This window comes from Gobius niger, assembly GCF_951799975.1.
Source record: "Gobius niger genome assembly, chromosome: 6".
NCBI classification, from domain to species: Eukaryota; Metazoa; Chordata; class Actinopteri; order Gobiiformes; family Gobiidae; genus Gobius; species Gobius niger.
In genome coordinates, this window is record NC_136857.1 from 32,227,371 (window position 1) to 32,251,396 (window position 24,026).

The following is a 24,026-nucleotide window of genomic DNA, read 5'->3' on the forward strand; positions in this document are numbered from 1 at the left end:
GGTTCATTCTTGGGCTAAAACTGGTTGTCCTGGTTTGTTTTAATCTTTGACTCCTGAATTTTCCTAGTGTTCTATTTGTTTTTTCCTTTTTTTTGTCCTAGATAATTCTGGGTGGGTTTTGTCATGACTTCGAACCTTTTGATCCCTGCTAGTCCAGGCCGAACTCTAGGAGAACAGTCTGTTTAAAAAGAAAAAAAACCTTCCCTATACGATACTTATTTTAGGATGTTTTCTTGCTTTGAGCCAGAGATTTATCCAGGAAGTATTCATTCACAAATACTGACATGTTTGGTATCCACGTGTTGCACGAAAGGCAGGTCAATATGGTCATTTCCTTTGTGGGAGACAGCAGCGGCTAAAGACGGGAGAAATATAGCCTACATACAGGCTTGATCCTGGCTGAAAATGTTGGCAATGTTGGCCATTTTCATGAGTAAAATGCCTTATCTTTATATGAAAACATATACAGTAAACTCTCGTGAGTAATCTGCATTAATAGTTTCAATCTATTCACAAGCAGCCTCAGCCTTAAAACCTAAACACACAAAGATAAATCTGTTCGGGATTACACAGTGTTAACCTTTCTAAGTAAATAGAGTGATTTGACTTGTCTTGAGAGAGGTGTTCCTCCCTTGTTTCTCTCTGAAGGGACGCAGGCTGAGCGCTGGGACAGTGGGGCATCACTCCGGGGACAAGTGTGAAAGGCGTAACCTGGAGACAGAGGAACGGAGTGGCCCCCCTCCCCCGAGAACACGGGGAGTGGCCGGGCTTTACGCCGTCTGCACCGCTCTCACCGGAGAGAGCTCCATCGATAGAGCACCAGGTGATCGAGGAGACGATTACATTTGCTTTAGGTCAGAGGCTCTCAAAGTCCTCACGCCCAAGTCGGGTCCAGGGACCTCTTGGGGTGGGGGGGAGCCTTGGAGTGCCTCAAAGCTTGTGTCGACACAACGAGTATTGGGAAAGATGTTGGAAAGAAATGTGTCTAGCTGATCAGCAGTTAGCCAATACAGTCAGTGCTATTTGTTATTTTATCTATCCCTCCCTCCATCCATCCATCCATTTTCTTCTACTTGTCCATTGCCGGGTCGTGGGGGCAGCTGTTGGCTCCTTATGGCTCCTCCTGCAGGTGGTGGGTCCACAGAGGGATGGCCTCATGGTTCTAACCGGGCCTGTTGGTCTCTCATAAGGGGCTTCTAAACTGCTCTTTGTCTGACCTGTCACCGAGGACCTGTTTGTCATGGGAGACCCTACCAGGGGCACAAAGCCCTGACAACAGAACCCAAAACCCTCCACCAGGTTAAGGTGGCGGTTCCAGGAGGGGTTGTTATTTTATGTATGTGTTTATTTATAACATGCTCCTAATGAGCAGCTTGACACAGAACACGCTATTTTGATAGTGGGTAATAAAAGAGTGGATTTGGATCAGGACCTTAAAGGGGCACTGTGCGACTTATAATTGGGGAAAAAAAGGTTTATATTTGCGTGTATTCGACCTTTCAGTGATCCAGCGGCCATGTGGGTGGTTTGCTTGGCACATTTGCTTTCCATCCCGATGGCCTCTAGGATGCTCCAGGACCAATTGTCAACCCATGGACCACATTTAGGTCAAAGCCTCGTTCGAAATCATTAAAGGAACAGGCCACCGTTTTTACATGCTGAGATATGTTCTTACCTGAGCTTAGACGAGTTGATCCGTACCTGTCTGGTCTTGGAAGAGCTTGGTCACTTCTAACTTCACCCCGTGTGGAACTAGAGGAATATGCTGGGAGAGGCCAAATGCTAACAACATCTTTGGTCGTTTTGCGTGACTGAGAGCACACACTGACGTCCTGGTGCAGTCACAACAACCTGGAGTTGAACACCCAGAAGACAGTGGAGATGATCGTGGACTTCAGGAAAGACACAGCCCCACCGTCCCCCCTCGCCCTGACAGACTCTCCCACCCCCATCTCCATCGTGGACTCCTTCACCATCACCCAGGACCTCAAATGGGAGCCAACCATCAGCTCCCTCGTCCAGAAGGCCCAGCAGAGGATGTTCTTCCTACGGCAGCTGAGGAAACTTAAGCTGCCGACCAAGATGCTGGTGCAGTTCTACACGGCCATCACCGAGGCCATCCTCACCTCCTCCATCCCCGTGGGGTCCATCCTCACCTCCTCCATCACCGTGTGGTCCATCCTCACCTCCTCCATCACCGTGTGGTCCATCCTCACCTCCTCCATCACCGTGTGGTCCATCCTCACCTCCTCCATCACCGTGTGGTCCATCCTCACCTCCTCCATCACCGTGTGGTCCATCCTCACCTCCTCCATCACCGTGTGGTCCATCCTCACCTCCTCCATCACCGTGTGGTCCATCCTCACCTCCTCCATCACCGTGTGGTCCATCCTCACCTCCTCCATCACCGTGTGGTCCATCCTCACCTCCTCCATCACCGTGTGGTCCATCCTCACCTCCTCCATCACCGTGTGGTCCATCCTCACCTCCTCCATCACTGTGTGGTCCATCCTCACCTCCTCCATCACCGTGTGGTCCATCCTCACCTCCTCCATCACTGTGTGGTACCCCGGCGCTACAGACTGGGACAAGCATCGACTGCAGGCTGCTCGGCTGTGAGCTCCATCTCTCCAAGTCCTGCTCGCCTCCAGGACCTGGAGGCCTGTGGGTCGGATCACAGCTGACCCTTCTCACCCTGGACACGGACTATTCACCCCTCTCCCCTCAGGCAGGAGGCTACGGTCTATCAAGAGCCATAGATCCCGCCGTCAGACTCATGAACAATAAAGAGACCGAATAACTCAGGACAGACTGGATCTGCTCTACTGCACTATGTGGTCTGTCCACACTTAGATCCACTGCTATCACTTTATCACTTTATACATATGTAAATCCAATCCTGTTGTTCTATGTCAATTGTGTTTGTCTTACCATATTTGACCTGTTATTTTTTATCTTATTTATTTGAATATTCTTATGCATGCCCCTAAAGCCTTAGAGTTTAAAGTTTATCGCTTATTTTGATCTAAACTCTGTGTTTTTATGTTTAATGTTGCTCGTCTCACCGAGAACAAATCCTAGTTTGTAGTTTACAAACAAATGGCAATAAAAACTATTCTGATTCTGATTCTGATTCTAAGCTCAGGTAAGAACATATCTCAGTATGGAAAAACGGTGGCCTGTTCCTTTAAATGTCATATTTGGCTGCCATTAGTCGACATCTCCATGGAGACGTCCCGCTTCCATTAAAGTGACAGTCCGGTTGGCGTTTGGGCACGTATAGGGACTTTTCATCTCCTTGTGTGATAGTGTTTGTTTGGTGTTGCAGAGGAGGGCTCTCGTCGTGGAAGCAGAGGAGAAGTCAGAGCTGTTGCAGATGCAGAGGAGGCCCTGCATCGGTGCAGAGGATAAGTAGCCGTATTGTGCAGATGAGATTATACACGGCGGGGCGGGCGGGGCGGGGGGGGGAGGACTGGGCGATATGATTGGCCGATATCATCCATACGCGACATGAGGCTAAGCTCGTAATGACCTTGTGTTGTGAGCGCGGTGGACGCTGTAATCTGTAATCTGATTAAAGTCAATCTCTGGGGTCGGAGCTAAATCATACTCACAGTGACGGCAGGGGGGGAGCTCTGCTGACACCTGCTGGTCACTCACAGAGCTGCACCCGGGACATTCAGAACGACACTCCAGGCTCTTTCTGACACTTTGTGAAAGAAATCTCCAAACAGAAACAACACAATTATTTAAAGGTGCACTGTGTAGCTTTAGCTATAAGAAGAAGTTGTGCGTGTTTGACCTTTGAGTGACCCAGCGGCCGTATGAGTGGTTAGCACAGAACCTTTATTTTCCTCCCTGTCTTTTGAGTTACTGGTAGGTTTACTGGATGGAATGTATGTGTAACCGTGGGGATGCTTCCAACCGAGAAAACCTATGGGAACCTGAAAAAACAAGTGATCCTGGTGAGTCTTATGGGCCACTAAAAAGCTACATAATGCATCTTTAACCTTAACATTTCTTGTTTGGGATTAGTTTCCCAAATTTAGCTGCAATTCCCTTCAACTGACCATGCTTTTGAATACTGTCCTCTCTTTTGGACACCTCCAGGATAAAATAATGAAACCTTTGTGCCGTTTTTTGTTTCATGTGGAAAGGCCTGGGAATTGCAGAGATATTAACCTTTAGGGCTGGGATATATCATTTTGCAATATGCAATACCATGCATCGATATTATATTAAATATAAAAAAAATATTACTTTATCAAAGTATCGATACTTTCAATGCTTTTTAAATGTGGCTAATATTTCTTCAGGAACAGTTATTCATTATTAAAACTTGGTTGACATAAAACACACACATAATATACAGCAAATGTTCAGTTTGATCATTCTATGGGAAAAGCCCAACAGCTGATAACGGGGCTCTCGCTCGCCCAAGCCTTCCACATTTCTACACGCGCTTTAGAAGTCACATTTTAGAGACGTTTTCTTTGGTGCTGAACATTTTGAACAGAATCTGCAAACTTTAAAGGGACTATACAGAGTTTAACCCTAGAACACCATTTGGTTTTCACCCGAGCAAATACATGTATGTGATGTTCATGATGCTGAGCTTTTCTGAGTGTCCTGGGTCTCTGAGCTTCAGCTTTGTCTTTGACATCTTTGATGGCCTGGTGTTTTCCTCCAAAACACACTTTTTCCTACAGCCACATGTTGCAATAGTGATAGAAGGTAGGTTAAGGTTTGTGTATTTAATCAGGCTCTTGCCCCCTCTCATGGTTGACATTCAGGACTGACACATTTATTTTGTGACTTCAACTCCAGCTTTGCTCCTGTCACAGAGCTCGGTGTCTCTGGCCTCACAGTAAGTGAGTAGCACATAGTTATTTTAGTCAGCTGCTCATTTATACCCATTTATAATCAGACATATTCAGTTTCTCTCTCCTGTGGCTGTTTGTGCCGAGGACACTGAGCTTCACCAGAGAAGTCTCACAGATCCCAGGAATGTATGGACCAAAAACAACTTTACATCTTCATTATTTTATTTTTTAGGATTTTTTGTTCCCAAATTCCTTATTTTCCAGTAATGGAGCATTTTTATATGGTCCTCTTATGATGCTTTTCTTTCATTTTATTAGACATGACACCGTTTAATATAAAACAACACGACTCAAATGTGTCATGTATTGTCATGTTTCGATAGAGTTTGATGACAAGTACTTTTTATCGGGGTTTATTATCTCGGGTTAAAAATACCCGCCGTTGATGGTGTTATGAATTTGAGCGATAGTGTTCTGGGTTAAAAATGTTCAAACTAAGTATTTTCCTCCCCCTACATGTTCCAGCCACGCCCTAATGTGTAGAACGAGCTCAGACCTGTTCACCACAACTGCCTCTAAAATCCTGCACCGTCACTCAGAAAGTTATAAATTCGGGCCCAAAGAGCCGTCATGCACGAGCTTCATATAGAAGGTGCAGTTACGTTTAAGAACTGAGGTGGCAGTAGTGAGTATAAAAATGACCAACTTCATCAAGTAGAGTACAGAGATGGGAAGTACTCAGTTACATTTACTAAAGTGCTTACTCAACATACGTGCACCTAAGTTACGTTTTGAAGTAACTGTATTTTTGCAAGTCGTTTTTCCATACAGTACTTTTTACTTCTACTTTGAGTAATATCAAAATGAAGTATCTGTTTCCTTAGTAACCGCTGTGTGTTTTCCTTTTATAGGTTTTTGTGGTATTTTGTTTCTCATTATTTAGGTCAAACTGAAACTTGAATCAGACTTTTTCGCTCAAACGGTTACTCAGTTACTCACAGAACCCGAGTACCATTTTCTCCAAGTACTTTTTAATCTTACTTGAGTCATTATTTGGGCCAGTACTTCTTGCTTTTACTTGAGTAGAACTATCTTAAAGTAGCATAATACTTAAGTAAACATGTTGGCGACTCTACCTCTGGTATAGAGCAGAACATTCAAGTCATTTTGTTGAAAGAGCATCATTAGACATGAGTCTCTTTGATGCATTGGTAGCTCTCTGTCGATATTGTTACATAAAAGTAGCTCATCATGTAAAAAGATTGGATTGTCAAGCACATTAAGAAGAGATAGTGCAGATTTACATTTCATACATTTTAAAGATATCACATAGTTTCCTTCAAGTTGTCTCTTAAACGCTTGACTTTTTTCCACTTGCAAGAATGAACAATATTTAGAAAGGCTTAATAAATTGTTCAGAGCATAGTCCGTCTGTGAGTCCTTCAGGGTAATCCCAAAAATGATATTGTCCAATGTAAGAGTGTCCTGTTGTGACTGGATTTTGGAAGAGGTCCATAAAGTCCTCCCAGAATGCATTTGTGTACATACATTGATAAAACAGATGTTCAGTGGTTTCAATGTCTGAGTCATAGGAAGTACAATTGTTATAATCAATACCAAACCTCACTCTAAGCAACTCACTGGATGGATATATCGCGTTCAAAATGTTAAAATGAACCTCCTTTGTTTTTGGACTAGCCTAATGGGAAATCTCTCAACATTTAGTTCTTACATTTTCTTTAATCTGTTCTTCTGGAAATTTGCCCAGACGTAACATGTAGGGAAATGATCATTGACTGGAGTTTACGGATGGCTAAGGGCCAGGTGAGAGCAAAACACTTTTGGACACATTTAACAAACACACAAGGGGCTGGTGGAGAGTCTGAGGGAGACCAGACCAGAGCAGAAAAACAGCAGCGACACATGACATTCAAAACCCAATCACAGAGTACTCCAATGTATCAAGTCTATGAATGATATCAGATCCATCATTCTATAGACCTGTGCTGCCACCTACTGTTTCCTTTTGGTCATTGACGGTTATCAGCACTGGTTTAAACTGTCAGCTTCAGGTTACTATGACAACGTTTAGTTCAGGACAAGTGTCATGTCACTAAAGGAGTCACTTGAAGCGTTATTTGAACATTTTAGTGCAAGTCTGAGCACTAGATGAGTTCATTCGAAGAGGGCGTCATCTTTTGTTTGAAATACATCAACATTTTTACAAAAACATTCTGACAACAATTTGCTAAAAACCAATACCGCTGTAAACACTTTTATTATTATTGTAAATTACTTGGTAAGAACACAAGACCTTCATGAAAATCCACTTTGAGACAAGACCATGATCATGATTACAGCTTTTTGATCATTTACTTACAATGTAAAATCCCGAACAATTCCAAATCAATGTAAAAGTGAAAAAGAAAGTTACTTGAACTTTTAACACACACAAAACTATCGTTAGAAAATGTAGTGTCAAATAATGATTTAATAGATTTTGAAATAAAGAGTGAAACCAACATCAATTTACAGTTATTCTATTAACAAATCCAGCAAATACAATTTGCACATACTCCAGTCCTGAGTTACATTTACTTAAGTATTTGTAGTCATTGTACAAGATAACAGTAGTTTCATCAACAATATATTTTTAGATTTGAAATGATTAGTGACAGTAATTTGTCTTAGAATGAGTTAGCCAGAAGCTTTATATCGCAATGTATAACAAAAGTACAGGATTTCAAATTTGTATTGTTTATTCTCATTTTTAGTAAATAATATTATTACTTCTTATTTTGAAGTTATATTAATCTTGCCAAGTAAATGTTTTTATTGCCTCCTCCTCTCACTCACTCGTCTCTTCTTTATCTGAGTGAAGGGAAATGAGCAGTGTCTCCAACATGAGACCAGCTAAACCAAACTCCAGTGAGCACTGGCTGCGTGAAAGTGGTGTGGACTGTGTGGAGGAGGCTCATGGTTTCAGAGACGCTGTAAAACGATAAAACCCCTGCACTGTGGTCCAGGAAAACCCCAATTCTGGACCCAACCAGACCTGAGATCTCTGAATCTCGATTCTATTAGACCAAAACGAGCAACTGTTTCTGTCACAGTACAAGGCCCAGGATTTATCATTGTGTCCAAATAAACTCCTTAAGCCTCCTCTCTGAATATCTCTGTAAGACACTGCTACACACACCCCCGCCCCGCTCCACTCCAGCTCCCAGTAACAGCGGCCCGTCAGACTCTCTCTGCTCAGGACCTGATAATAATCACTGAACCTGTCCACATGACGGGGATAACACTGGTCTACTCCCATAAATGTGATTCTCCTGTTTCCCTCAGACAGAGACACATATTTGTTCACTGTGTTTGAGTCCAGAGTGATGTGAGTGTGATGTTGTAAGAAGTCCTCTCTGGTGGGTTCAGCTGTTGGACTCAGAGTCAGTGAGACGTTGGTCAGACCGTCCTCCAGAGTGAGATGCAGTTTGTCTCTGAGCGCGGACACAGCTGTGGACACATCCTCAAAGTAGCGCTGGGACCCTGTCCTAACCCTGGCTGTGTGTGTCCTCTGTGTGGACAGTGGGGGACAGTGCAGTAGGAACTGGTTGTGGTCTGCTGTGAGGGACAGTGTGTCCAGCTCTGAGATGTTCCTCTTCAGCTCAGTCACGTCCTGCTGCAGTTGGTCCTGAAGCTCTTGGACTCGTCTCAGTTGGGTCTCCTGCTCGGAGCGGATCTGCTGCTCCACTTCAGAGCGTCTTTTCTCCAGGAGAAGGGCCATCTCTCTGAAGCTGTCCCCACTGCGCTGCACTGCTGTCTGGGCAGAGCGGCGGATGTCCTGGGCCTCCTGTCGGAGCCTCTCCAGGTCTGTCTCTTTGTCCTGGAGGCTCTGGAGCAGTAGGGTCCTTCGAGCCGGCAGCTGTTCCTGCCTCTGGGCCCTCTCTGTGGCTGAGGACACCATGTCATGCCCCTTGTGTTGGTCCACACAGAGAGGACACAGGAGCTGCTGGTCTGTACGGCAGAACAACTCCAACACTTTGTGGTGTTGAGAGCAGAGGTTTTCCTGGAGCTTGTTGGAGGGCGCCACCAGCTGGTGTTTCTGCAGCACTGCCACATCACAATGAGGCTGGAGGTGGCTCTCACAGTAAGAGACCAGGCACTGCAGACAGGAGCGGAGAGCCTTCAGCTTCCTCCCAGTGCACACATCACAGGGCACATCCTGAGCTCCAGCATAGCAGTGGTCAGCAGGTGGCGCTGTGAGCCCAGTCTTCTTCAGCTGCTCCACTAAACCTGCTAACATGATGTTTTTGACCAGCCCAGGCCGAGGGCTGAAGCTCTCTCGACACTCAGGACAGCTGTAGTGGAGGCTCTGTGTCTCAGTGCAGCTCAATGCACTTCCTGCAGTAGCTGTGTCCACAGGGAATAGTTGCTGGATCCTCCAGTAGATCCAAACAGATGGGACAGAGAAAGGCTTTGTGGTTGACTGCTCTTTGCGCCATTTCTCCCTCTATAACAGTGGCCGAGATTTGTACTTTGACACAAATAAAAACACTGTGTGCCTAAGGCGTGTCTAACAGAGGGAGCGGCACAAACCGGCTGAAGCAGGTTCATAGGTTTGTGTCAGAGTGAAGTTATTATTGAGGGAGAATGGAGCAGAGAACCGATGACCAAGATCCCTCTCCTGACCACTGCTATGCTGGACCTCAGGATGTGCCCTGTGATGTGTGCACTGGGAGGAAGCTGAAGGCTCTCCGCTCCTGTCTGCAGTGCCTGGTCAGTGCAGTAGATCAATGACATTTATTGGACTAATCATTAACTTTGGTCCAAATTTGGCATGAATGTTTTCTAAGAAATTGTGTTTCAGAAAAGCCTGTTGGCCACCCAAAATTCAACATCAGTGGCTTTTTCCAAGAGGGTTTCCAACGACAAATGCTGTAAATAGATCAGGCATGGGACCCTGATAATGATCCTTTTTTGAACACTCCAAGATATAAAACACCTGAGATCCAACACAAACATTCTGAGATACCAAAGGTAATAATAGCACAGCATTATTGGATCTGAGCATTTTAGATTTTCAATCAAAAGAGGGCACATTCAAATTTGGTCACAGTATATTACATTTTAAAGCAGCTAATGTTTTTCCTTTTTTTGTGTGTGTGTGTGCCTAATCTCCTCCTCTATATCAGGTCTCTTACTGTAAGATCCACCTCCAGCCTCATCATGATGTGGCACGGCTGCAGAAACACCAGCTGGCCGCGCCCTCCGCAGTGAAGAAAGCGAAGGACGGTCTGACCGACGTCTCGCTGGCTCTGAGTCCAACAGTTGAACCCACCACAAGAGACGACTTCTTACAACATTACACTCGCATCACTCTGGACCCAAACACAGCTCACCCGTGGCTGGCTCTGTCTGAGGGAAACAGGAGAGTCACAGTTACGCGAGAAGAGCAGAGTTATCCTGACCACGTGGACAGGTTCCTTTCCTATGGCCAGGTCCTGAGCAGGGAGAGTCTGACGGGCCGCTGTTACTGGGAGCTGGAGTGGGACGCGCACTGGGTGTATGTAGCAGTGTCTTACGGGGACATCGACAGAGCTGGAGCAGAAAGTGGATTTGGATCTAACGATAAATCCTGGGCTTTGGACTGTGGTCTAAACAGTAGCTCATTTTGGTGCCACACAATCGAAGCCCAGGTCCCAGGTCTGGCTGGGTCCAGAATTGGGGTTTTCCTGGACCACAGTGCAGGGGTTTTATCGATTTACAATGTCTCTCAAACCATGAGCCTCCTCCACAGATTCCACACCACTTTTGCTCAGCCGCTGCTCGCTGGGGTTGGTTTGAACTGGTACAAGGCTGGAAACACAGTGTATTTCCCTGTACTTAACGAGTAAATGTATGTGGATTGAGTAAAAAGTTGGTTATAGTGTGATGTCGCTTCAGAATAAAAGTGTTCAGCCTGTAATCATGTGACTTTTTTTCTACATCATGTCATAAACATAAACCGGACTTAAGGCCTATTCATACTCCACAAGACGCCAACGTCTTGTTCCTGCACCCTGAAACAAAATGAAGTCACTTTTGCCTTGTAGCCATGGAAACGTTTTGTAACTGACGACAGTTCCATGGCGACAAAGCAAAAGTGACTTCATTTTGTTCTGCAGCTCAGTGACGGCCAAGCATGACATGTTTCACGGCATTTATATACTTTTCAATTCTTTCTTTATCATGTACATATCATAAGATGATGTTTAATGTCTATTAGATGTGTATTTGAGAATCTGACCCATGAAAATCAGAAATTTGAATGTGATTTAGCATTTAGCTTTTAGCTCGGAGGACACTTTTAGACGCTGATTTGTCTCTAAAGTAAATATCCAAATGTCTGTACATTTATTAATGATTTCTAACTGGGCTTTGGCCTCCCCTAAATGTGGTCGATGGGTTGACAAGAGCTGAAAACATCTGAATTGTTCATAATTTGAGATGCTTGGTAGCTAATGCTAACGGCTATAGGGAAAATGCATTAAGCAGGCTAATGGATCTGAAAAGTATACCGGAGTTGCTTCTTTGCTAACTGTCCGCATGCGTAAGGATCGAATGACACTTCTTTTTATTTCTATAGAGCTCCACAGTCCCGCCCCTTGCGGTCCTGTTGCTCCGTTCCGGAAGCAAAAAATCCCTGTCTGCACGACCGTCGATTTTCCAAAAATTCAAATATTTAGAGTTTAACGTCACCACAAAAAGCTAATCAGCTATGTAGCAATTCGTGACCATAAAATGTTTCATTTCAATCCAAAAAGAAGACATAATGTTGAAGAAAAGGCAAAGGTACAAGGCTGTGACATAATTCACTTCCTGGCTATAGAAACTCCGTATCCCAAGAACCATTGTGACATCGTGCCCGCTGGTCAAGGCAACAAGGTTTTCAGCAAACACGGCGAGTTTCTTTTACTTTGCAGACAAAAGTTGTATATTATTTCACTATTAAACAATCTGAATCATGCTAATGTGAATTAAAATGATCGGTGGTTAGTTTAATTGGATCGTTGGGAACATTTTTTTGATCCATCTGACGTTTTTCTTACTATCAGTGTTAGATATGGATAAAACATCAACTATCTGCCTGCATTATGTTTTAATACATTTTTTATAATATGTTGTCTACATTACAATAAATAAATACGTGTGGGAACGTGAAGCTCCAACAATCAAAAGCCTCGTAGTAAATCATGGGAATACCGAGCATCCTGGGTAATGTAGTTCTAGGACGAAGGCTCGCAGTTAAACTGTATTTTTTCGTAAACTAGATGGATCTCATCGTGTTTTTTTCACCTGCATCTGACTTTGAGGTCGCTTTATAACCACAGAGCTGGATTCAGCCCAAGATGACGTAGTTATGGAGTTAAAGACTTTATTCGAAATCAATACGGTCTCAAAGCAAGGGGAATTTTCCTTCCGGACCGGAGAGGAGGCGGGACTGTGGAGCTCTATGGTTGAACCACTTTGCTCTTCTCCATGGCTTTGTATCTTTATTGAGGAGAAAACTACATCAATAATTCAGCATTTGTTAAAGTATTTTTTGAATATTTGGAGAAAGTTCGCTTAACGATATGACATCACAGTCCTGAACTCTATTGCTCAGTTATTATTATCCTTAATTTGTGACTTTTACTTTTGGCTGATGATTATTTGGATCACTTCTTTATGGGTAAGACTATTTCAAGTAAAGTTACACTTGGGTAAAACGTTTCAGCCATGCTGCAGTTTTCGCTGCTGACAGAGCCTCTCACCTGAAAACCTACAAAACAATTGATCCTGGAGTGTTGTAGAGACCACCGTGATGGAAAGTTAAGGCGCCATGCTGACCACTCATACAGCCGCTGGGTCACTACAAAGTCAAATACACACAAATATAAACTTTTGTTCTCACATAAAAAGTTAAAAAATGCGTCTTTAAGCTCTGAGGCTGGTTTACTGAAACTACACTGTCAGTATGTCGTCCCATTACGTATTTTCTTCTGTATTTGGTCTCGTTTAATGTTTATTGTTCTGACCTGAAGGGGACAATGGATGATAATGAGCTAGCTGACGTGCTGAATAAAATGCATGGTCCTAATTCAATAAATAAATGAAAGTAAAATAAATAAACTACTCAAAATCTAAATAATAATGAATAAAGAAGTTATTTTTATGTTATTTTTTATTTTGTTTATGTATTTATAAAATAAACAAATAATGTGTAATATCCCAAACAATTCCAAATCAATGTAAAAGTGAAAAAGAAAGTTAGAAGTACTTTTAACAAAGAGACACAAAGACACAAAGCTATCTTTACAAAATGTAGTTTCAAATAATCATTTAATAGATTTAGATTTTTTTTTAAACCGACATGAATTTACAAAGACATTCCATAAACAAATCTTTCAAATACAATTTGCATGTACTCTGTACTGCCCTGAGTTACATTTACTTAAGTGTTAAGTTAAGTTATTGTACAAAATAACAGTAATTACATGAACACTATATTTTTAGATTTATAATCAGAAGCTTCTGTCAGAGCTTTATGTTGCAAATGTATGACAAAAACACAGTGTTTTTTTTTAGATTTGTATAGTTTATAGACATTTTATTTTTTCTACTTCTTGTTTTGAAGTAATATTAATCTCATCATGTTTTATTTTTTTCTCATCTCTTTTTTATCGGAGTTACGGAAAATAGACAGTGTCTCCATCCTGAGGCCAGCCAAAACAAACTCCCATGAGCAGTGGCTGAGTGAAAGTGGTGTGGACTGTGTGGAGGAGGCTCATGGTTTCAGAGACGCTGTAAAACGATAAAACCCCTGCACTGTGGTCCAGGAAAACCCCAATTCTGGACCAGGCCTGACCTGAGATCTCTGTCCTGACTCTATTAAACCAAAACGAGCAACTGTTTCTGTCACAGTACAAGGCCCAGGATCTATCATTGTGTCCAATTAAACTTTCAGGGCCTTTTTTCTGAATATCTCTGTAAGACACTCCTACAAACACCCCCGCCCCGCTCCACTCCAGCTCCCAGTAACAGCGGCCCGTTAGACTCTCTCTGCTCAGGACCTGCCGATAGTCACTGAACCTGTTCACATGACGACGATAACTCTGGCCTTTTCCCATGAATGTTACTCTCCTGTTTCCCTCAGACAGAGCAAGCCCTCTGTTCACTGTGTTTGAGTCGAGAGTGATGTGAGTGTGATGTTGTAAGAAGTCCTCTCTGGTGGGTTCAGCTGTTGGACTCAGAGTCAGTGAGACCTTGGTCAGACAGTCTTCCAGAGTGAGCTGCAGTTTGTCTTTGAGCGCGGACACAGCTGTGGACACATCCTCAAAGTAGCGCTGGGACCCTGTCCTAACCCTGGCTGTGTGTGTCCTCTGTGTGGACAGTGGGGGACAGTGCAGTAGAAACTGGTTGTGGTCTGCTGTGAGGGACAGCGTGTCCAGCTCTGAGATGTTCCTCTTCAGTGCAGTAATGTCCAGCTGCAGTTGGTCCTGAAGCTCTTGGACTTGTCTCAGTTTGGTCTCCTGCTCGGAGCGGATCTGCTGCTCCACTTCAGAGCGTCTTTTCTCCAGGAGAAGGGCCATCTCTCTGAAGCTGTCCCCACTGCGCTGCACTGCTGTCTGGGCAGAGCGGCTGATGTCCTGGGCCTCCTGTTGGAGCCTCTCCAGGTCTGTCTCTTTGTCCTGGAGGCTCTGGAGCAGTAGGGTCCTTCGAGCCGGCAGCTGTTCCTGCTTCTGGGCCCTCTCTGTGGCTGAGGACACCGTGTCATGGCCCTTGTGTTGGTCCACACAGAAAGGACACAGGAGCTGCTGGTCTGTACGGCAGAACAGCTCCAACACTTTGTGGTGTTGAGAGCAGAGATTTTCCTGGAGCTTGTTGGAGGGCGCCACCAGCTGGTGTTTCTGCAGCACTGCCACATCACGATGAGGCTGGAGGTGGCTCTCACAGTAAGAGACCAGGCACTGCAGACAGGAGCGGAGAGCCTTCAGCTTCCTCCCAGTGCACACATCACAGGGCACATCCTGAGCTCCAGCATAGCAGCGGTCAGTAGGTGGCGCTGTGAGCCCAGTCTTCTTCAACTGCAGCTTCTTCAACCTGCTAACATGATGTTTTTGACCAGCCCAGGCCGAGGGCTGAAGCTCTCTCTACACTCAGGACAGCTGTAGTGGAGGTTCTCTGTGTCCCAGTGCAGCTCAATGCACTTCCTGCAGTAGCTGTGTCCACAGGGAATAGTTGCTGGATCCTCCAGTAGATCCACACAGATGGGACAGAGAAAGGCTTTGTGGTTGACTGCTCTCTGCGCCATTTCTCCCTCTATAGCAGTGGCCGAGATTTGTACTTTGACACAAATAAAAACACTGTGTGCCTAAGGCGTGTCTAACAGAGGGAGTGGCACAAACCGGCTGAAGCAGGTTCATAGGTTTGTGTCAGAGTGAAGTTATTATTGAGGGAGAATGGAGCAGAGAACCGATGACCAAGATCCCTCTCCTGACCACTGCTATGCTGGACCTCAGGATGTGCCCTGTGATGTGTGCACTGGGAGGAAGCTGAAGGCTCTCCGCTCCTGTCTGCAGTGCCTGGTCAGTGCAGTAAATCAATGACATTTATTGGACTAATCATTCACTTTGGTCCAAATTTGGCATGAATGTTTTCTAAGAAATTGTGTTTTAGAAAAGCCTGTTGGCCACCCAAAATTCAACATCAGTGGCTTTTTCCAAGAGGGTTTCCAACGACATATACAGTAAATAGATCAGGCATGAAACACTGATAATGATCCTTTTGTTTCCATTTTGAACACTCATCTAGTTTAAATGTCTCAATTTGAGGATAATCATTTGCATTGTTGAATTGTTTTGACTTGTTAAAATTTAGTCAGGCATTTGACCTAGATAATTTTACTTGTTCTGACTTATTTTGTCTTGATTTCAGATTATTTTTCTTTTCCAATGGGGTCAGCGAATTGCTCTTGTCCCATTGGCAGAGTGAAAACCACTCACAACAAGAAACATATTCTCAATTCAAGTCATTCAAACCCAAGCTTGATATTTTGTTTTTGTAGTGAACTACAGTTTTCAGTTAGAGTTGACCGCAGCCCATCACAAGCTCATCGTCTTTTGTTTCAACTCAGCCATGTTGGATCTCAGGACAATTTGTTTTGGATCCGGTGCAAAACATCTTGAGATGATTGCAGTGAAGATTTAAATATTTCCACCAAGATAGAAAATAACAGCACAACTGAGAGCCTACACAAACATTCAGAGATGCCAAGGGTAATAATCAAAGAGCAAAATTGGATCTGATAGTTTTACATTTGCAAATATAAGAGGTAGAGAAATGACCATGTGCATTCAAATTTGGTTATATTATAAGCAGCTAATAGTTTTCCAGTAGTTTTTTTGTGTTTGTGCCTAATCTCCTCCTCTATATCAGGTCTCTTACTGTAAGATCCACCTCCAGCCTCATCATGATGTGGCACGGCTGCAGAAACACCAGCTGGCCGCGCCCTCCGCAGTGAAGAAAGCGAAGGACGGTCTGACCGACGTCTCGCTGGCTCTGAGTCCAACAGTTGAACCCACCACAAGAGACGACTTCTTACAACATTACACTCCCATCACTCTGGACCCAAACACAGCTCATCCGTGGCTGGCTCTGTCTGAGGGAAACAGGAGAGTCACAGTTACGAGAGAAGAGCAGAGTTATCCTGACCACGTGGACAGGTTCCTTTACTATGGCCAGGTCCTGAGCAGGGAGAGTCTGACGGGCCGCTGTTACTGGGAGCTGGAGTGGGACGCGCACTGGGTGTATGTAGCAGTGTCTTACGGGGATATCGACAGAGCTGGAGCAGACAGTGGATTTGGATCTAACGATAAATCCTGGGCTTTGGACTGTGGTCTAAACAGTAGCTCATTTTGGTGCCACACAATCGAAGCCCATGTCCCAGGTCTGGCCGGGTCCAGAATTGGGGTTTTCCTGGACCACAGTGCAGGGGTTTTATCGATTTACAATGTCTCTCGAACCATGAGCCTCCTCCACAGATTCCACACCACTTTCGCTCAGCCGCTGCTCGCTGGGGTTGGTTTGAACTGGTACAAGGCTGGAGACACAGTGTATTTCCCTGCACTTAACGAGTAAATGTATGTGGATTGAGTAAAAAGTTGGTTATAGTGTGTTGTCGCTTCAGAATAAAAGTGTTCAGGCCATAATCACGTGACTTTTTCATCACTTCATTATTATATGGCTCTTCGCAATGCAAGTAGAAAGCTCCATTAACTTGAATGGGATTTTCCAACGTTCTACCAGTCATTATTTTATGATTGAGGACCTCTGAAAAAAAGAATGACCGCTGCCAATGGCTTGTAATACAGGTCTTTCATATCACTCCAGTAGTAGTAGAGGACACTATCTCTGTCCCCGCCTTTCTGAGAGAAGTTGGGAATTACTCATGAAGTTAACGGGACTTTTTGATTCACCACCATTCCACTTCTCCAACTACACCTTCAACTAAGTAGCTAGGCTAGCAATAAGTAGCTAGCCTTGCTGCTTCTAGCCTAGCCACACAGCCTGGAATTGTGACATGACGAGTGATTATGGTATTGCTAAATTACATAAATAAAAATGCCAGACAATGCCAGCCAGTAAACTGGAAATAGATGTGCTTAAAGGCACACAGGTTCGACCCATCAGGACAGAGGCAGCATGTTCCTTTAACAACACAGTTTAGTTTATTTCTATTTTTTACTTTTTGGTCTTGGGAAGATTGATTTTGATCAACTCAACGTACATGAGTAGACTTTAACCGAGTATATTTTTTGATTTATTCTTAACCAATTTTGAAATTGTAGATGCTAGTTGTAAATTAGTAATCAATACTAAATAATCCCAATTACATGCTACCCAAAAAATGCAATTATAGGCTGTAAAGTAAATATATCATTTATTCATAATGATGTATTTAGGGTACCTTTTACTTTCTGAGGCACATTATTGCATATTTTAATTTGAAAGAATCTTGGCCAGGACACTCTTGAGATTTTTAATCTCAACGAGTTTTATCCCGGTGCTCGAGGACAAAAATAATTTAAAAAAAGGTTCTGGTGCCATCATTAGCGAATAATTTTAGCCGGTGATTTTAATTTACATGTAGATAATATTTTAGATCCTCTTTCAAATGAATTTTTAAACATTCTTAATTATATGTCTTTTACTCAGCATGTCACACAGCCAACTCACGACAGAGGACACACCCTGGACCTGGTCATCACGTATGGCCTGTCCACTGGTGTGTCCTCTGTCGTTGACTTGGCTGTCTCTGACCACTACTGCGTGTTTTTTAAAATCACCGCTTTTATCCAGCGTGAGACCTCCTTGAGAACTGTAGGGAAGCGCCATCTAACCCCTGAAGTGGCTGCAACTTTTATCAATATTTTAGACAAACACCCCCCCTTGGTTTTACCTGCACCCCGTGATTTTATTGTTGATGATTTTAACAGTAAGCTTCAATCCACCCTTGACCTGGTCGCGCCTCTAAAACTGAAACAAATGCAAGTCAAACCTACGCCCCCATGGAAAAATGAGGAACTCAAAAAACACAATAAGAAATTGCAGGGTGCTAGAAAGAAAATGGAGGAAAAATAAAATAACAATCAATTTCCAAATTTACGCCGAACAGTTGAAAACATACAATAAAACAGTTAGAAACTCAAGAAATTCATACTTCACCAAAATCATATCGGACAATAAAAATAATACAAAGGTTCTTTTTTCAACCATTGACAACCTTCTTCACCATGATCCTAAAGCTTTCCGTGAAACTCCATCAGATTCCCTTTGCGAGGCATTTGCAGACCACTTCAGGGGGAAGATAGACACTATCAGATGTAATATTTTATCTACCCAAAGTAACACGGTTTTAAATACATCTGATTGTCTATTTGTTCCAGAGGAAACACTTGACAGTTTTGTCCTGGTTAATGCTGAGATGCTTAATAAAGTTTTCTCCTCAGTGAGGCCCACCACATGTCTTTTAGACCCGGCCCCAACGCCGTTTTTTTAAACTTTTTATGGATCTTTTAGAGACGAGCTTTTAAACATGATGAATTGCTCTCTTCAGACGGGGGTCTTCCCTGCTGCCTTTAAAGGGGCGGTGGTGAGGCCCCTGCTGAAGAAGAGCAATTTGGATTTTAATGATTTTAACAATTTTAGACCAGTATCCAACTTACCATTTTTAAGCAAAATTTTAGAAAAACTTGTTTTTACCCAACTTAGTGATTTTATAAATGCACATAATGTCCTTGAGAAATTCCAGTCTGGCTTTAGGGTAAACCACAGCACCGAGACGGCCCTTTTAAAGATTTTAAACGATTTTAGATTAAATTATGATTCTAAAAAGTTGACAGTGTTGGTTCTCCTGGATCTGAGCGCTGCCTTTGATACAGTCGACCACACTATTCTTTTAACTCGTTTAAAACACATCGGCCTCTCCGGTGCTGTACACAAATGGTTTACTTCCTACCTCACAGACAGGACGTTCATGGTAAGTGTGGATACCTTCTCCTCTAAGGTCCATAGAATTACATGTGGTGTGCCCCAGGGTTCGATTTTAGGCCCAGTGCTTTTTAATCTGTATATGCTCCCTCTTGGTGATGTCATCAGGAGACATGGAGTCAACTTTCACAGTTATGCTGATGATACACAGTTATACATCTCCATATCTCCTGATGACACCAGGCCAATAGATGCACTTTTTAACTGCATTTTAGATATCAAATCCTGGATGGCAGAAAACTTTCTTCAGCTTAACCAGGACAAAACTGAAGTTTTAGTCATCGGTCCTGAGGCCCAGAGAGAGAAACTTTTACCCAAACTACAGTCATTGTCTTTTAATCCTTCCTCACAGGTGAAGAACCTGGGCGTGATCTTTGACTCTGAGCTGACTTTTATTCCACACATTAAAAATATCACAAAGATAGGTTTTTACCATCTAAAGAACATAGCCAGAGTCCGCCCCATTCTCTCTCGGGCCAACACGGAGACGCTAATGCATGCTTTTATCACCAGTCGTATCAACTACTGTAATGCCCTGCTTTCTGGTCTTCCCAAAAAGAGTATCTCAGGTTTACAACTCTTACAAAACTCAGCAGCTCGTGTCCTGACGAAGACCAGGAGGCGGGACCACATTACACCGGTTTTAGAATCGCTGCATTGGCTCCCCATGTGTTTCAGGATCGATTTTAAAGTTCTTTTAATGGTTTTTAAATGTCTTAATGGTCTTGGTCCTTCTTATCTCTCAGAACTGCTTTTACCTTACGAACCTTCACGGCCCCTTCGCTCCTCCGGCAGGGGTCTCCTTGTTATTCCTAAAGTCAACAGGAAAACTCACGGTGAGGCGTCTTTCCAGTGTTACGGCCCTCGCCTCTGGAACGACCTGCCGGAGGAGCTCAGGGCTGTAGAGAACGTTCATGTTTTTAAGAGCAGGCTCAAGACCCACCTTTTTAGCTTAGCTTTTAACTGATATTTATTTTTGCTAGGCCTATTTATTATTATTTATCAGCACCTTACAATTAATTAAATTGACATTTAATAGTTATTAATATTTATTTTGTATTTATGTATTTTACCTCTCAGTCTTTTATTTTATTTTATTTTTTATTTATTTTTATTATCCTATTATTCAATTTTACTTAATACTTTTATTTATTTTAACAATTTTTATGCTCTCCCAGTTTCCTCTGGAGGAGCCCTCTGCCTCGGGAGCGGTGATTGGCTGTGGCTGCTGGGGGGCTGTCTTGTGGGTGTCTGGATGGAGGTGTGGTGTTGTCCGGGCACCCTGTGTTGGTCCCTGTGGCTGCAGCCGAGGTGCCGCTCCCGATGCAGACGGCTCCTTGGATGGTGTTCCCTTACCTAGTTTATCTGTACCCAGCCTTATCTTAGCCTTTTGTTCATAGTCTCCACTGTTTTACCTTAAGTGTGTATTGTGTGCTTGTGTGGTGTGTCTCTGGGGAGGTGGGTGGGGGGAGTGTGAATGTGACAATGTGTCTGTATTTTTGGAAGGAGGTGGGTGTGAGAGAATGTTTTTAAATCTGTAAAGCACTTTGTGTTACATGACATGTATGAAAAGCGCTATACAAATAAAATTGATTTGATTTGATTAATGGCACATTGTTGCATGTACAGTATATGTCATTCCAGACTAGTTTTGACCGTATTCTTATTGCTATTTTTTATTATTATTTTCATTATTAGCCCAGAATTACAACATTTGATTTTTACACATTATTGACATCAGTGTTGATCTTTTGTTTTGTGAAGTTGAGGAATTCAAAAGAAAGATGCTGCTGAATTTAGGAAACAGGGAAGACCCTGACGGTACAAATTTTATTTTTTATTTGTTATTGCATCTGCACGCTAACATTATTAACCCAATGATTTCTCTCCTTTTCTTTTCTGATTACAGCAATAAAAATGTTATTTTGAAATTTTTGCATTGGTGTGTATGGGGGAATCCAGCCAATGGGGAGACTCCAGGACTTTCAGCCATTTGTGCAGCTTCTGCCAATCAAGCACTGAGGCCATTTCAACAGTTTGACCAGTTTATGGAATTTAAAAAGTTTATGCAATATTAACAATTTATGCAAATTAACCACTTTATGCATTTTAAAGCGTTTATGCAACTTAAAAGTTTATGCCATTTAGGACTTTTGAATTTTAAAGAGTTTATGCAATTTACATAATTTATGCAAATTAACCCATTCATGCATTTTACCACTTTATGCAGTTTATACAGTTTATGCAACATGACATTTTATGCATTTTACCAGTTTATGCAAAATGGATTATGCTAATTAGGCAATTTATGCAATTTGAACAGTTTATGCAATTTCTGCATTCGCTTCCCGCAATTCCGCAGTCAATCGCAATGGCGCAGCCATTGCATTTCTAGTTGCATTTGAAATCTAAGACCTACAAAACTCAGTTAAACTGATCTTTTTCCTTGTATTTTTGTCACGTTGTAGTCTAACTTTTGTCACTTTTTTGTTACACTTTTTTCAAGAAGCCAAACTAGAGAAATGTGCTCGGTTAAGGTGGGGGTAAGGGGTTAAAATGCATTGTCAAATAAATAAAAGTAAAATAGATAAACCGCTCAAAATCGAAATAATAATAAGTAAATAATTATTTTTCAAGTTTTTCTGTTTTGTTTAAGTAGAAACATAGACTGTAAAAAAAAATGGACGTCTTATGCTCACTCCTCCCCGTTTACCAGATTGACCACGGCCGTGGGGCAATTCATGGCGGATTTACAGGCTCCCCCTCCCCAGCTCTGACGAAGCATGTTCCTAAAAAGGACATACGGGCGGGATTTTCACCGTAGACTCGGCCCTTGCGTGACGTGTAGCTCGCGCTGCTCCAATGCTAACAGTCCGAGCCTCATTAAGTACGAGATTTCAAAAAATCATATTACGAAAACCAGCCTGGTTTACCTGTGTGAAGTTAGCCCCCCCATAGTGTCAGATTTGCTTCAAAATAGTGTCATTCGTTTGTGCTTCGTTTGTGCACGTTTGTGCACACAAAATTAGCGTTTGTGCGCACTTCGTTTTTGAGTTATTGATCATTGATTGATAATTGATCAGCCCCCCCATAGTGTCCGATTCACTCCAAATTAGTGTCATTGTTTAGCATTTCGTTTGTGCACGTTTGTGCACATAAAATTAGCGTTTGTGCGCACTTCGTTTTTGAAGTATTGGTCATTGATTGGTAATTGATCAGGGTTTAAAAACGGTTGGCTTCATGATAAAAACTTTACTTTTTTGTTTTATCATCAAAATGTGTCCCTGGCACCTGCCATCTTATTTTGTGTTTCCAAAACACATTGTTGACAAATGTGCCATTTGTGCCAACATTAAGCAAATTTATGGAGAGCAGAGCTGGTGCTGGCCCTTCTGGGGCCCTAAGCAAAAATCCACACTTGGGCCCTACAGCACGCGTCCCATGGCTATTCGACGAAGAACATAATGACCTCAATTCAGGCCCTGCCCCATGTGTGAGAATCACTAACCACTAAGCCACTGTGAGACTGGGATTTAGGACTACTACACGTCTACACGTGATCTCCTTTGTGAGATCTATAAAGGATTATCTTATCTATTTCCCAACTTTTTAAAATGATAAATGGCAAATGGTCCCATTCTGTGGTCCTTGACCCATAGTTTGGGAACCGCTGATTTAAAACTAACTGAAACCTGCACCTGAGGTCTTTATTTTCCATCTCTTGGACCAACTGAACCCATACATTTTGTTTCTAATGTCCACAGCCTTTGTCACTGATATTTTACATTCAGGCAAAGAATGAGGTGAGAAATACAATTTTTACCAGTTTTTTGTGTGTTTTTTCCTGCTTCCATCATGATGAGGCACTTTTTTCTTTGGTTCACAGACATATTGAAGCTTGCACCTTTAATTATTATTTCATGTAATTCCAAAGTACACAAAATGTTTGTGGTACAAGAAATAAAACACTTTGACAAACTGTGCATATCTTCTGTTTAAGCCACAGTTCACCTTACAAACAGATTTGAACGTGACAGTGTGAAAAAAAGGCAATGTAACAATTTGAGTACTTGGTAACCATGGTTACTGTTGACTCACAGCATTTTCCCACGATAGTTATGTAGGTCCCACCAGGTGTTTCACAAGTGCCTTTTTAAAAATAATAAAATAGATCAAATTTGTAATTCTAATGGTGTGATTTTTGTAGGTAAAACACACACACACACACTCAATGTTGACCATATTTTTTTTTAAATAAAAGCATAGGAATAATTTGGGGGGATTCTGTGATACTGTGAACTTACCCTGGGGTCAAGTCAATCAATGACCAATACTTCAAAAACGAAGTGCGCACAAACGCTAATTTTATGTGCACAAACGTGCACAAACGAAATGCTAAACAATGACACTAATTTGGAGTGAATCGGACACTATGGGGGGGCTGATCAATTATCAATCAATGATCAATAACTCAAAAACGAAGTGCGCACAAACGCTAATTTTGTGTGCACAAACGTGCACAAACGAAGCACAAACGAATGACACTATTTTGAAGCAAATCTGACACTATGGGGGGGCTAACTTCACACAGGTGCCTGGTTTCATATATTGTTATTAACCCAGCGTTATCTCAGG

General features: G+C 42.7%; 1 pseudogene across 1 annotated transcript; it reads right to left on the reverse strand.

Moving 5' to 3' along the window:
- Nucleotides 1–7,690: 7,690 nt before the first annotated feature.
- Nucleotides 7,691–15,153, reverse strand: LOC306964868 (annotated as a pseudogene). The gene is made up of 4 exons: nucleotides 13,577–15,153; nucleotides 10,289–10,360; nucleotides 10,220–10,235; nucleotides 7,691–9,354 (listed from the first exon to the last, which is right to left on the reverse strand). The product of its transcript is annotated as an uncharacterized misc_RNA (transcript).
- Nucleotides 15,154–24,026: the final 8,873 nt, after the last annotated feature.